Below are 12,199 nucleotides of genomic sequence, written 5' to 3'. Positions count from 1 at the left end.
ATAAACATAAGTGTTTCTACTTGGCATTATTTCATTAGTCTGTCACAAAGATATGATATATTACTCAGTAACTCTTTAGTAACAACATAAGATGGACAACAGGTTTCTGTTATAAATGTTGGAAAGATGAGGCAGGGAAAAATCGGAATACGTTGATTAGCAAAACTGAAAGCTAGTCACATCTGGAAGCTTAGCAAAGTAAGACTAATTGTGTCTTATCATTTATTTCACTATGCTCTTCTGGATGTCACACAGAGAAGAAAAATTTGTGAAGGCCCTCTATTAGTGAAAAAAGCACATAAGTGAAATTTCATTTATACCGTGGGTTGTCAGTAGCTTGAGGTAAAATTCAAACAATGCAAGACCGTTGCAATGTATGACAGTAAAGGTGTTTTCTCAGAAACCTGAGGATCCCTTTGAAAACATTGGTTTAAGCTGTCCTATCATCACAAACTTTACTTTTCAGTATTTCTGTATGATGACTATGTGAATGTGGGTCAAGCTAGGTCAAGGGAACATCAATAGCTTTGTTCTAGGAAACAAGGGCTGGTGTTTAGCATTTCTGAATAGTCAGTAGTGCTCCTAGGGGATAATTTTTCCTTGGGCATGTGGTCCAAGCCAATGTCTGAATATGCCGTTAAAGATGCTTATAATTTTTCATATAAAATATTAAATTGAGTCCATGTCTATGCTTTTCTATGAATGTGCTACTTTATTTCAACACTTTGACAGGTTCAACAAGTTATATTTTCTCTATGTGCAATTCTGGGATTCTGGTTTAGAATCTTAAAACAGAATAGTTCTAAATATCCTTTATTTATTTTTTTCCCCTACACAGAATGGGTGAAATATAAGGCACAAGTGTCAACACTCCTCTCTCTTTTCCAAATCCAGGCACTGTTTTTTACACATTTTTGAAGGATGTGAAGCTTCATAAACCAGAAGAAGTATCACTGGTAAATTACAAGAAGTGGAAGGATGATTATGTGGTGGAAGCAGGATGCTTTTGATGTTTTATGATTCAGTGTCCCACATCATCTGTTTGACTAACTTGATTTCCTTTTAAGATAAGATCACCCAACTAGTTGATCGAGGGAAACCAGCTGATGTAATCTTTTTGGATTTCAGTAAAGCTTTCAACACAGTTTCCCATATGATCCTACTGGACAAAATATCCAGCATACAGCTAGAAAAAAAACATCGTACAATGGGTGAACGATTGGCTGATAGGCAGGGCTCAAAGGGTTATGGCAAATGGGGCCACATCAGGCTGGCGGCCAGTCACCAGTGAGGTCCCCCAAGGCTCCATTTTAGGGCTGGTTCTCTTCAATGTTTATATGAACAATTTAGATGTAGGACTAGAAGGTGTTTTGAGTAAATTTGCTGATGATGCTAAACTGGGAGGAGTTGTTGACTCTGTTGAGTGTGGAAAGTCCTTGAAGAGACATCTGGACACATTGGTGAGCTGGGCAATCACCAACTGCATGAAGTTTAACAAGAGCAAGTGCCAGGTCCTGCACCTGGGACGGGGCAACCCTGGCTGGGTTGTACAGACTGGGCAACGAGACACTGGACAGCAGCCCCACAGAGAGGGATCTGGGTGTTTTGGTTGATAGAAGGCTGAATATGAGCCAGCAGTGTGCCCTGGCAGCCAGGAGGGCCAACTGTATCCTGGGGTGCACCAAGCACGGCATTGGTAGTTGGTCAAGGGAAGTGATTGTCCCGCTCTACTCTGCGCTGGTGTGGCCTCACCTTGAGTACCGTGTGCAGTTCTGGGCACCACACTACAAAAAGGATGTTAAACTGTTCGAGAGTGTCCAGAGGAGGGCTACAAAGATGGTGAAGGGCCTAGGGTGGAAGATGTATGAGGAGTGGCTGAGGTCACTAGGCCTGTTCAGCCTGGAAAAGAGGAGGCTGAGGGGAGACCTCATCGTGGTCTACAGCTTCCTCACAAGGGGGAGTGGAGGGGCAGGCGCCGATCTACTCTCTTTAGTAACCAGTGATAGGACCCAAAAGAATGGTGTCAAGCTGAGACAGGGGAGGTTCAGGTTGGATATCAAGAAGAGGTTCTTCACCGAGATGGTTGTCGCACATTGGAACAGGCTCCCCAGGGATGTAGTCATGCCACCAAGCCTGTCAGAGTTTAAGCAGCTTTTGGACTATGCTCTCAGTCATATGATCTGAATTTTTGGGTAGAGCTGTGTGGAGCCAGGAGCTGGACTTGATGATCCTTGTGGGTCCCTTCCAACTTGGGATATTCTATGACTCTATGATATCATATTTAGATAAGATCACCAAATAACAGATCTTGAAACCCTATGCACAGAAAAAAAATGATTATATACAGGGACATAGAAGCTATTTTAATGAAACAGACTTTTAGTCTGGCAATAAACTGCACCTGATGAATTGGATGAAAGTCAAAAGAGAAAGAGAAAAAAAATGAGAGGACATAAATCTAATGTCATCATTTTTGCAATAACTTCTTAAATTTTTTCTGTCATTGAATAGTTGTACTTAAAAGGCTATCATATATCTTGAACTTCAATAATTAACTTTTTCTTTTTTTTGTGATTCCAGGAAAAAATGATTTAAGTAGGTTTGTGTCTTGAGACAGAGCTGACAATGTTCACATCTGAGGAACAGTGCAATATGTTAGAATTCTAAACTTGGTTAACATTCTTGTAGAAAACCTTGTGCTTTAATGTGCTGCAAATATTGCCCAGGGGTCATGTCCCACAGGAGGAGACTCTGATCAGTGCTGCACTATAACACTTGAGCTATCTGATATTTATACTAGTTTAGCAAGGGCAGTTATACTATTTACTAACAGGCATTGTGTAATTACCTGAGGCCAAAACATGAGACAAATTTAATACATACAGCACCAGACATTTTGCAGCTCAAATAATTACAACTGATTTTTTTTTTTTTTAATCAGAAAAGGTTTTCTCTGCAATATTTCAAAATATTAAAGTATCCTGATCCCCATCTAGAAGTTCATTTAAAAAGGAAAGGCAGGCATACACAGAAGTTAGAAGCTAAGACTGGAATTTTAATAGGAATTCAGCACTACAGAGCTCTGCAGAGGACCCAGAAGAGTCATTGTGAGATGGCAAAGGAGAATACAAGCAAACACCTTCACTAGTGGAAACCTTAACCACTGTCACAGAAATCTTCCTATGCCTTTTGCTTCATAAACTCTTTAAATAGACTCCCTAATAAAATTCCAGAGAGTTATGCAATTCTAATGGAATAACTAAAGGTGAACCACTGCTCTTGTGGGGATGAGCTTAACAACAAAGCCTACTAAAAGACAAACTCTTGAGAAACACTTTCCTCCAGTTTGTGGATGTGGTTAAATTAATGGCAAATTTTTGAAAGACCAGTGGACTTAGATTTAATTAAGAATCCCATGAAGCACAGCAGAGCAGCAGTGTAGTGCACAGTGTGAAATATAATTGTTAAAGTAAAGGTTAGCGACTTAATTAGCCACACTTAAATGTTTAATTCAAATAAATGTTCATCTATTTTCTGTAAAGGGAGACATTTTGTTTCTTTTATTTACACAGTCCACGGTTTTCTATTTCCATTATTCTATACGGGTATGATATTGAACATATGGCAGCTTGGCTTTAGTTAGAAAATTTGGGGCGTGTGGGGTGTGTGTGTGGAATGGAGTTGAGAAAAAAAAATAGACTTGATTCTAAATCTAACATGATTTCCAACTATAGCATAATGACCTTGAGTGAGGTTTAAGACACATCCCAGAGCAAGCCATAATAATTAGTCTGCGTGAGTGCATTCAGCACAAAGCAGACACATCTTGCAATTGTAGTTCTCCTTCTTGCTTCTAGGCAGTAGTAAATTTACTTTGACACAGGTCAGCACAAGGATAATCAATATTATAACCAGTGCTGTATACTGGCTCAGATAGTCTGGGTAGTGAGCAAATATGTTACTTTTGGCCAGAAAATAAGAATGTGAGGAGAAGGAAAAATTAAGATCTTAATTTATTGAATGAGAAATCAAAGATATCAATGTCACCTTTGAATTTTCAAAAAAAATCAGATTTCTTTATACCAGTATGTAACTGGGGGGGTAGGGGGTGGGGGGCATGCCTTCTGTTGAATTATAACCACCGTAATCAAATAGCACAAAGCAATACCCCCCTTTAAAGATGTTCTTCTAGATCAAATATTTTCCAGCAGTCCTGGAGAAGGATCATTCTTAAATGGATTTGAATTTGGAGAGTTTGTCTCAGAACGGTTACTGCATGTACATCTTTCCCACTTTACTTGCCCCTTAGCAAGTCCAGTGCATTTTCCTTCATCCCTTCCTTGTGGTCCTGTTCTTAACCTCTGCATGTAGATCTTTCCCACTTTACTTGCCCCTTAGCAAGTCCAGTGCATTTTCCTTCATCCCTTCCTTGTGGTCCTGTTCTTAACCTCTGCATGTAGATCATAATTCTCTTGCAACCTTCCTTTCCAGCAGAGAACAGAGACATGCCGTTTTCCTTTTGCATAGCCAGCAACCAAGGCTGTGGAGAACCACTAAAACACTCCTAGCCAAAAACATTTGCATGATACAATGATGACAGCATCCTGCAAAAATTGGACAGATGAAGTTTATTGTCATAGCGTGATCATATTGTGAAGCTCCCTCCTGTACCATTGTTAAATCACATAGGGATGTTACTAACTCCTGCACAAACACACATGGCATTACTAATGTAAAATGCAAGTCTGAATCCCAGCTCTGGAATATAACCAGGACCTTACAACATGTTGCTAAGCAGATAAGACCTGCTGTAGATTACACTAGCCACTTCATCCTGATTCAGTTTTTCCATCATCTTAACAGTTTTACTGACTTTCATTTTGTCACCACTGGTGCCTGTGTGATGCTACTTCATATCTGTGCTGCTCTGCATTCCACCATCTTTCAATTATATATCACCACTTTTCCCCTCATTCAAATAATGTGATTCGGGTTACACTCTGAACACCAAAATTATCCTTCTGTTGAGGGGAAACAAGCATTTGAAATCTTTTCAAAACCATACTCCTGCTTTTCTCAGTTCAAAGACAGAATCGGCCTAGGTATCTGTAAGTGTTGCTTCATCTTGAAAACATGTCTTTATATAGACAACAGGGCTTTGAGTCCCTGTCTGCTACTTCTTATTTTACTCTAAAGCAAGACTGCATCAAAGACACTGTGGACTAGTGACAGGCAATGTAACCTGAGTCTTTCAAAACACTGATGCCAAAACAATGTCATGACATTGCCGATGACCAGCCTGCTATTCAATCTTTCGGAGAGCAAATGTGTATGTTTTGAAAGGATCCTTCACAAGTTGCAAGCTTTCTTTCTCTTTCACTTTTCTCTCTCCTCCACCTTCCTAACAGCAAACCAAGCCCTCCGTGATTCAGTCTTGCTGGAGATCAAGGGCTTTTTTTTTTTTTCTTTTTTTTTTTCCAGGAATATCTCACTATTCACCAAATTTTCAGCAATAAATATTTTGATAAAACAAAATGCAAAACTTCCATACACAACCAACCTGCCCTTCAAGTTGTAGCAGATTGAATCCAGAACTCTGCTAGACCTTTATGTTCTGAAAATTTGGTTGAATTCAGTTAAGCCTAAACTAGATTAAAACTCATTAGAGTCAGACATATTATCATACAATTTTCATTTCCTTAGGAGACAAAAAATGATTCATCAAATACCCAGCTCTTTTGTTTTAAGTGAGTTCATGCCCGTTAATCGATGATACCAGATATCTGACATGAATTGTGAATGACATGCTTTGACTGAATAATGTTCATGCAAAGAATATTCAATCTAAACAAGACTGCTAATGGGCCATTCCTAAAGGATTAACACAATTGTACTGAATTAGGCGTATATTATTCAATATATTGATTTCAGAGCACTATATTAACTGAGAGAAGTGTGAGTATAAATGAAAACTCCTTGAACTACATTTCCTTTTAAGCTACAATGCATGTTTTATTTGAGTGGATGTCTAAAATATCTGAAAATAGACTGGAAAGTGACTAAATATTAAGTATCAATTTCCTTTGTATTATATGTGAAATATTGCTTTTTTAAAGAAAGATAACTTGGCACAAGAAAGCTAAACTCTATGCAGACTTCCAGTTCACATGTTTTATTTATGGAAGAAGGAGGATGGAACAAAAAAAGACGGACAACATACGGATGGAAGAGTGGCAATGTTGCAGAAGGAAGAGAAACACATTAAACATTAGTAATATTTGTAGTGGTTCCATATATACTGGTAATTTTTTAGCCTGGTTTTCTAAGGAAATGGAATGTTTACAACTATTTGCTTGTCTGGATCTCATAGAACTCTTAACTTTTCTAGCTAATTTCATTCATGTTTACCAGAAAGACAAACAACCCAAAAATGTTTTCAAATAATGAAAAGTTTATAAAAATATACTGCTTTGTAGTCTCAACACAGCATATGATCTGCACAATGCCATGGGAAGCCATAGATTTTTTTTTTTTTAACCTATCCTTACATTTGGGTCCTGACTCTTCAGATACCTGAAAGAAGCAGAAGTGCGTGTCTACCCAAGGTTAACGACATTGTAAGCCTTTTTCTGACATAAGCATTTGTATCCATTTTTGCAGAGCTTTGAGCTTTGTGCAGCATCAGAGAAGTTAAAAATAAAGATATGGTTCCCAGTTGGGAAAGCATTACTGCTATTCCAGTCAGTTGTAGACAGGTGAATTGTTTTGGAGGTGGGAGGGCTGTGTTTTAATTTTAGTTGGAGTCATAAGCTTCCATCAATCCTGTATAGGGTGGCAGAAGCAACACCACTAGTCCTGAATAAGCTTTGCAAGCATGGGCAGTGCTGGTAGCTGATTAAATCTTTTTCTATTGGTAGCCACCCAAATACCTGAGAGAAAAGAGATGGGAACAGCAATCACATTAAGTAGGGACTTGTTTGCAAAACATCACAAGTCAAGTTTTGCCAAAACACTTTCATATTTTCCACAATCTATTCCTGCCAATTTTTGTTGGTCCCTGTGACAGTTAAATTGCAATTTGATTAATGACTCCATTCCAGTGCTTGGAGTATGTCTTATATTACTAACTCACTACAGAAAAGCAGGTAATTAAACAAATACAGTAGAGCAGCGCAAATGACTTTTTAAAGTTGTTAATGTCATAAAAATGTAACATGAATAAATATGACAGAATGAGGGGCTTCTAAAAATATCTCCATGGTATCCTTGATATTCTCCTTGAAGTTGATGGGTCCTTTCCTCTGCATTTTTCTTCCTCACTAGAACAAGACAGCCAGGTCTTTGCTAAATTCACAAATGAGCATGAAGTGTATGTTAAATGTTAATCTGGTCTAAATTATGTAGTAGGTCTTAAAAGTGGAACTTCATGTTCACCTTCAGGTTACTGGTCAGAAAGCACAGCAAAATCAGTTGAAACAACTTGTTTTAATTTGATTAGTCTTTCACCCCTGTACCCAGGTTGGTAACTGATTTGAACATCAGGACTGCTACGGACCTCCACCAGAGTTTCCTCTGGCTTTGCCCTGCCCAGGCACAGTTCAATGTCTTTCGGGTCCTAGCAACGTAAGGGCAATGAAGCTGGTGAGGGGTCTGGAGAACAAGTCTTACAAGGAGCTGCTGAGGGAGCTGGGATTGTTCAGCCTGGAAAAGAGGAGGCTCAGGGGCAACCTTATTGCTTTCTATAGGTACCTTAAAGGAGGCTGTAGCGAGGTGGGGATTGGTCTATTCTCCCATGTGCCTGGTGACAGGATGAAGGGGAATGGGCTAAAGTTGTGCCAGGGGGGATTTAGGTTGGATATTAGGAAGAACGTCTTTACCAAAAGGGTTGTTAGGCATTGGAATGGGCTGCCCAGGGAAGTGGTTGAGTCACAATCCCTGGAGGTCTTTAAAAGACGTTTAGATGTAGATCTTAGTGATATGGTTTAGTGGAGGACTTGTTAGTGTTAGGTCAGAGGTTGGACTAGGTGATCTTGGAGATCTCTTCCAACCTAGATGATTCTGTGATTCTGTGAACTATGACTTATGAACATTATTCTTTGTGCCAAGTTGATAATTGAGACAGTTATTTTTCATGATATGCAACAGCAGCTGTGGGCTATAACACAGGGAAGCTGTCGTTGCATTGTTCATTATTTTCTAGTAAATGATTATTTTTATCCTTCACACCTGTCTTATATAATCTGATGGTGACAAAACAACCTTAAAAAAATGATACATATTCTGTCTGTCAATGTCATACCTCTTTCCTTAAGAACATTTTAAAAATTATTTTAAAAAGGCGATATTTTAAAATTATGTCAAGATGCATATTGATATGAACAAAAAAATTCTTTCCTACACGTCAATTAAGTGGCTTTTGGATCGTGGATTAAGTCGATTTGGATTGTCAGTTAAGTGGTGCAATTTCAAACACAGAGAAGCATTTGTGATATGCAATGTTCATGATGTTACCTTGATACATAGCTTGCATTCATGTACCCATTGAAAACACAGCTCCAGAACCTTAACAAGAAAGCATTCAGAGCACATGGAAATAGAAGAAAGAAGGGATTTATGTGTCTTGTTTCACACCATGGAAATGAGATCAAAACCTCAAATTCTTGTCTTGCAGGAAGTAACTTTGGTTATATATATATATATATTTATATATATATTTATTTATATATATATTTTATTTTTTTATTTATATATATTTATATATATATTTAAAGGTATTCCAAAATTGCAACATCATGTTGCTGCTTTTGTTGTACTTGCACTTGGAGTGCTTACACTAAGGCATATTTGAACTTTCACCTGGACTTACATCTCTCTCCATTGGTATTAACTGTAAAAGGACCTGTGTTTTTATTTAAACTGCCTGAAATTATGCTGGAAAAATGTGGACCTTTGGGATGTCTTGTAAGAAACACCCTGTACTGATGTCTTCTAAAATCTGACTTTTCTGACAATACCACAAAATAGGTGAAAAGGGAAGGCAGGTCTGAAGATCACCTAGTCCAACAGTCCTGCTGCAGCAGGATCAGCAAAAGCCTAGGACTGCATCCAGCTGGGTTTTGAATTTCTCCATGGTGGAAGACTCCACAACCTCTCTGTCCAACCTGTGTCAGTGTCTGATCACCCTCAGAGTAAAGAAATTTTATTTTTAAGTGGAATGTCTTGTGTTTTATTTCTTGTTTTATGCTTCAGTTTAAACCCTAACACACGAGTTGAACTAGTTGGCTAGCACAACAAATAAGTATGAGACTATATCTCCTGAAATATTCAGAAGTCATAAGTAAAGTGGACTATGAAGTTCATAATTATTTTATACAGACTGGAAAACATATTTATCTTGTCTACAGAAAATGGGATAGATACCATAACTTCAGAAAGTCTGGCATATATTTAGTAGTGTAGATTCAGTTCACTGAAATTGTATCTGCATTCAGCCCTACTGTATATACATTTTAATAGGGAGTGAACTGGAAAAAAAAAAATCCCTTCCAGAATTTGTTCTGAGTGGTTATCTCAGAATGATGAATAAAATATTAAAATTATCATACAGAATAAAAATTTATATTATTACACTAGATTTATTGCAGCTATATATCAGCAGAGTAATAGGCAGACAAACCCACTTTTGTTAATGTGGCAGTTACTATTATTATTGCGCACATGATGAAAAACAAACAAATAAAAAACCCCAAACAATTACTCCTCATTATTATTCACTCTGCTTGCGGGAAAGAAAAGTTGTTAGATAAAGATTTCTAGATGGCCCATGTTCTGATGGAAAAAATTTGAGCTTGGCAAAAGCTTGGAATAAGGTGTGCAAATCCCCTACTACAATATTTTATCAGTTCCCCTATAGCTGTTTTGCATTACAGTAAATCTTCTGCAGTGAAGCAGAACAATTCTTTGCTTTGGAGCTCTCTCTCTTGAAGGTATAATTCTTCAAAACTCCTTCAAATTATCTTTCATTTGCTATCTTAACTGAAATACCTTAAACAGTTAGGGCTCCCCATAGCACGTCCTCTCTCTCCTCTAATACCTGTGTCAAGTGATCTTTGTTTCCACATGCCCTTAAAAGTTAAGTTGTTGAGCATCCTTCACCTTTATATAAAGGAAATTACACTTCTCCAAGCAATACCTATTTCCTGTTACCAGACTTCAAAAAAGCAAGAAAGCTCTAATTACAAAAAACTGTTTTACATTTCACATGGTATAGATAACCATCAAAACTCACATAAATATCTATAACACTATAGTTTACATTTTTTCATCGTACCAGTCCCTTTCAAAGAACATGAGTGACCCTCAGATAAGAAGATCAGTTCAAAATTTTAATCCTTTGAAGATAAGAGAATATGGCCATACAAAGTCCTTCTCGGATCTAATCTAATTAACAGTATCTGTCTTTAAATGAATATTTTACATCCTCTAACTTCAAATGCAGGTTCCTTAATTAAGAAAAACAAGTGCCAATATCCATGCACAGTGACTTTGAAAAACTTTTGTATATATTTTTCATACCTCTGCAACTTGAACGTGCTGGTGTGGGTCCTTTGCAACCTTAATGTCACTTTGTTTCATCGCTCTCATGTCCATTCTTACTACTGTTCACAAAAATAGTCTTTCCTAACTTTTTTTAGGGCTTTCATGTATGGTTATATCTGGTCAGCATTATTGTGGACAAGATAGAGTGCAATGGTTCTGAAGTGTGTTTGTTGCTTTTTCATATCCCTATGAAACTTCACATGTAGCTATGAAGATAAGTTCTTATAAGCAATGTGGCATCTAGACCTTTCACCAAAGATAGTGCTGCTCTATTATGCGATACTATTTTTAATATGTATATGTCTTTTATTACATATTACGCATATATCATTACATTACATATAAGCATGTTATAATACACATAATAATAATATAGGATTATAATATAATAATGTATTATAAAATAATTGTATTATAATGTATATAATTATATATAATATTACAGATAGAGAGACAAAAGTCATAAAAATACACTTTCCAAAATGCTGTCTTCTTATATAGCAATAAACATCTAGAGGTTACCACCCCCTCTACAGTCATTGATAATAATAGTCTCAAAGAGCTAAATTTGTAATTGTTTCACATATTTCTGTGACCAAATTCATGTACCTTTTTTTTACAGGAACAACCTGTATTTACTATGCTAGTAAGTTTTGGAAAATTCTAGTCTGCAGCTCATTAGAAACATCTTTGGATCAATGCTGTCTAAAGAGTTCAGAACGCTTGCCAGGTGATCAGATCTGAGGCAGAAGCATTCTGCAGCAGAGCAGGGAATCAAGGTGGGCAGGTGCTTTTCTGCATTGAGGCTTCTCGAGGCAGATGAGGGAGCCACCAGGCCCCAGCAGCCCTCATGAGGGAGGTTGAGGAGGCTTTGGCGGAGCCAAAAGTCCCCTCCCTGCTGTGAAAAGGCAGTCCATAAGGGAGCGAGAGCGACCAGGAGCGCAGCGAACAGGGTGGGTAAACAGGGCATGGCGCATCAGTCAGGCCATGGCACATGAGTTTGCTCAGGCAGGGCAACCGGGGAGGGCAGAGGATCCGTCCCCACTGAGGAGACCGGCTCACCTGCTGGCTGCCTCCCAGACAGAAAACCCAGCCAGGCTGCATGCACTCACCAAAGCACTTGAGAAAAAGACCGTGGCCACCCAGACCGAGTGCCTTCCCAAAGATGTGGCTGTTCAGGTCTCTGGATGCAGGGAGTGCCTGAGCCTGTTGCTGTCAAAGGAGGGTGGCAGAGATACTGCCTGCGTGAGGTGCGATCTGGTCAGCCTGGTGGCAGAGCTCAAGGAGGGGGTGGAGAGATGAAGGATGAAGGATGTTTAGGTGGAAACAGTTAGAGAGACCTGCTGCTCCACCTGAACTGTCACAAGTCCATAGGGCCAAATGAGATCCACTCAGGGGTGTCAAGGGAGTTGCTGGATGTGATTGCTGAGCCACTTTCCATCATCTATCAGTGGTCATGGTCATCCGGAGAAGTCCCAGATGACTGGAGACTTCCTAATGTGATGCCCATCTATAAGAAGGGTCGTAAGGAGGATCCAGGACATTAAAGGCCTGTCAGCCTGACCTCGATGCCAGGGAAGGTGATGGAACAGGTCATCTT

Source organism: Anser cygnoides, chromosome 8 (genome assembly GCF_040182565.1).
Source record: "Anser cygnoides isolate HZ-2024a breed goose chromosome 8, Taihu_goose_T2T_genome, whole genome shotgun sequence".
NCBI lineage: Eukaryota > Metazoa > Chordata > Aves > Anseriformes > Anatidae > Anser > Anser cygnoides.
Note: the sequence above shows the minus strand (reverse complement) of the source record.